Source organism: Scyliorhinus canicula, chromosome 7 (assembly GCF_902713615.1).
Source record: "Scyliorhinus canicula chromosome 7, sScyCan1.1, whole genome shotgun sequence".
Classification (NCBI taxonomy): Eukaryota; Metazoa; Chordata; class Chondrichthyes; order Carcharhiniformes; family Scyliorhinidae; genus Scyliorhinus; species Scyliorhinus canicula.
In genome coordinates this window covers 54,940,557-54,943,142 of record NC_052152.1, presented here as the reverse complement: position 1 = coordinate 54,943,142, position 2,586 = coordinate 54,940,557, and the positions used below count along the sequence as shown (strand labels likewise).

Below are 2,586 nucleotides of genomic sequence, written 5' to 3'. Positions count from 1 at the left end.
CTGTGGGAGGAGACAGGAGCATCCCATATAGACAATCACCCTAGGCTGGAATTGAACCCGGTTCCTTGGCGCTGTGAGGCAGCACTGCTAACCACTGTGCCATTATGCTGTCTTTGATGATAAAAGGTACTGACAAGATGATAAAAGATATTGACAAGATAGATGTAAAGCGCATCTTTCCTCTTTGGGGCAATCTAGAATGAGAGGTCATAGTTGTAGGATAAGGGGTAGCAGATTTAAAACAGAGATGAGGAGAAATTACTTCTTTCAAAGGGTCACGAATCTGTGGAATTCACAACCCCAGAGTGCAGTGGATGCCGGGACATTGAGCAAATTTAAAGTTGAGATAGACAGATTTTTAGAGTTTTAGATTTGAAGAGTTATGAAGAACGGGCAAGAAAGTGGAGTTGAGGCCGAGTTGGATCAGTCATGATGGCATTGAATGGTGAAGCAGGCTGGAAAGGCTGAATTGCCAAATCCTGATCCGAGTGCTTATGTTCTTGTGCAGCCAAACCCATGGTTGTGGCCATGAAAGTTGTAGTTTTGCCACTGCTGGAGGACTGATGCTCGACCTCACCCATGATTAAGTGAATCCAGCTGCCATCTTTCCCTTTGTTATAGGTTGCATTAAGTCCCGCTCCAAGAGGAGCATCAGTGCTCCTCCCATTTCTGCATTCATACTGTTGCCAGCATCTGTTCATTACCAACAACCCTCCCCAAAACCTTAAATCACAACTTCAATTCTTCCTGATCAGTCAGAAGCCTCCCCAGTCCTGGCAATAACTCCTCAACTCCCATTCCCCTATTTCCGTTGCCCATCCCCATCTGCCCCATGTCTCAGGTTCCAATTTTAAGGACTAACCTGAGGCTCGGTGCCAACAATGCAATGGCCTGATCTTTAAGGCCTGGTCTCTGGTAAGCTGTCCTATTGGTTGTCTGCAGCTAGCGGGATTATTGATAATTAAGTCTTGGGCCTAATATTAGGTGTGCTTTAGGCCTATCTATTCAGGATCTTTCCCTGTGTTTCCATTTTTGGACCGAAACAAATATTTCATATTTTCCCCAGTCATGGAAAAGCAGAAGCTTAGTAATTATTACTCTGCATTATTGAAGACAGTAGCATATTAAAAATATTACAGTGGTGGGATGAACTTCTGTTAATATTTTTACCTCCCAAATATATTTACTGTCACATTCACAGCTGAATCAGAGCGAATGTAAGTACTCTGGGGTAGTAGCCTTCAGGGTAACCCCAGGTTCCAATCTGGAATTCTAAATATCGGTCTGTAAATTTGGTGGAGGTAAAAATATTGGAATCAATTAATAAATAAGCCATGGGACTTCCTTTGTTCCTGCACTGAAGCCACGGGACTTAACAAGCCATGTGTCAAAGTCCAAAGTCTAGTCATAAGCTGACTGACATATTGGTAATTTAGTTACTCATGCCATCAACTGATATTATGGGTGCATTCCAATGGCATTGCTGCGCTGGAAAAGCAGCTCGCTGTAGTGCATCGTGGCCGATGAACACCGTGAGACCCCGCTCCAAGGATCTATCCGGCTCACCACGCCTCATGAGTTTCAAAGCTCTCTCATGAGACGTGATGTAAATCCTGTGCATTGTGGGGTGGGACACTTTTTGGCAAATCTGCAATTTAGAGCAAGGTAGTAAACCTCACTCTAATGTGCACATTCCCGAGGCACCTGAGGCTTTGGAATTCATCTCCTTGGCCTCAGAGACCTCAGGCGAGCGCCGTTCAGCACTTGTCCCCACAAACGCTTCGCTTCTCGGCCTTTTGGCTAAGATCAAGTGTAGATTGAGCCTTTTGGCTCAGATCTGGTATGTCTCTCTTGTGGGGACCATGAATTGGATTCAATTTGAATTGGTTTTTGGAACAGGCAAGGAGCTGGATTAGGGGTTCGCCTCTGACCCACAATCTGAGCCCTGGTTTGTAACTCAGATAAAGTAATTTTTTAAAAAACTTGTCCCCACAAACGCGGTCCAGATGGAATGGCAATCGTGGGAGCCTCCCAGGGGATCGAAGACCCCCAGCTGCATGCCCTTTGGGCAGGGTGGTGCCCTGGCACTGCTGGTGCCACGTGGGAAACCTGGCAGTGTCACCTGGGTGCCAGCCTGGCACTGCTATCTGGCATAGGCACTGCCAAGGTGCCAGGTTGGCACTGCCAAGCTGGCATTTTTTGCATGTGTGCGATCGGGCTGGGGGTGCCTGGTGTTGTTCAGGCTGGGGGGGTGGGAGAGGTGGGGTCGTTTTGGGGCCTCGGAGATCAGGACACAATTTAAAAATGAAGTTCCGATCTCTCACTACACTGGGGAGTTCCGGCGAACGGAGGTCTCCACTGTACAAAACGGGGCTATATATGGCCTCGGCCACATGTTCCCTGTTCAAGCCCCTTATACAACACGAGTCTTGTTGAATAGCCATGTGTTTCTCAGCACTACAAGCGCTGGGAAACATGCGGCTAAACGTGCTCGCCAGGGGACTTTGTTGCCTTTTGGGTGAATCGCACCCCATTTGTTTTCAAATTAGTTCCTTCTCATTTTGAACTTCCGTTTCAAACTTGATG

The 2,586-nt window shown here is 47.0% G+C and overlaps 1 non-coding gene across 1 annotated transcript; it reads left to right on the top strand.

Annotated features, from left to right (window-relative positions):
* The first annotated feature begins 1,780 nt into the window (after positions 1-1,780).
* Positions 1,781-1,976, top strand: LOC119969805. The gene has a single exon (XR_005461474.1). It is a non-coding gene; the product is annotated as a U2 spliceosomal RNA (small nuclear RNA).
* The last annotated feature ends 610 nt before the right edge of the window (positions 1,977-2,586 follow it).